We start from the raw sequence: 687 nt of genomic DNA, 5'->3' as shown, positions 1-687 counted from the left end.
GGTCACCAGTGTGTTCCCTCCTGGGTGCTGGCAGCAGTTTGGTGCGGTCTGGAAGGGTCACCCAGCTGAGCCAGGCCCTGGGCACCTGCCGACAGGTCCGTGCTGCCAAGGTGGGTCTCTCTTGGAGACCAGAAAGCCCATTCCCGGTGTGCTGCAGAGCTTCGGGAGGGCCGGGCTTCACCCTCGGCCCCAGGGATGCATGGGGCTGCCAGCAGTGGCTGCAGCGGTGGGAATCGGCCTCGGGGCCTTGAGTTGCTGTTGCTGTGGAAGGATTTGAGGAAACGCGGGGGGTCAGGCAGCAGGAGCCCCTCCCACGCCATGGGGACACCAGTGCAGAAGGGCTCTGAGAAGAAAGGATGGGGTGGATGAGGTCACTCGGGCTGTGGGGCCTCACTGTGCAGACCCTGGAGCTCTGGGGCTGAGGACCTTAGCTGTGCCTGAGGCTCTTGGACAGGCTCGATCCCTTCCAGCTTCCTGCTGTAAATGTAAGCTCCAGCCCTGTTCGTTAGCACTGATGGGGCTGAGCAGTCGCTGTAACCCGGTAGCATCTTTGGGCAGTGCTCGGCTGCACGTCCAGAGCCATGAGGCAGCTCCACGAGGCAGCGGGGCTGGGGGGGCCTGGCTGGCCCAGGACAGGGCTGACCCAGGAGGTTGGGGAAGTCGCTGCCTGCCCCGGGCAGCTTTGGG

Source organism: Buceros rhinoceros, unplaced genomic scaffold (genome assembly GCF_000710305.1).
Source record: "Buceros rhinoceros silvestris isolate BGI_N320 unplaced genomic scaffold, ASM71030v1 scaffold34655, whole genome shotgun sequence".
NCBI lineage: Eukaryota > Metazoa > Chordata > Aves > Bucerotiformes > Bucerotidae > Buceros > Buceros rhinoceros.
The sequence above is the reverse complement of the archived record's forward strand: the minus strand, read 5'-3'. Positions refer to the sequence as shown.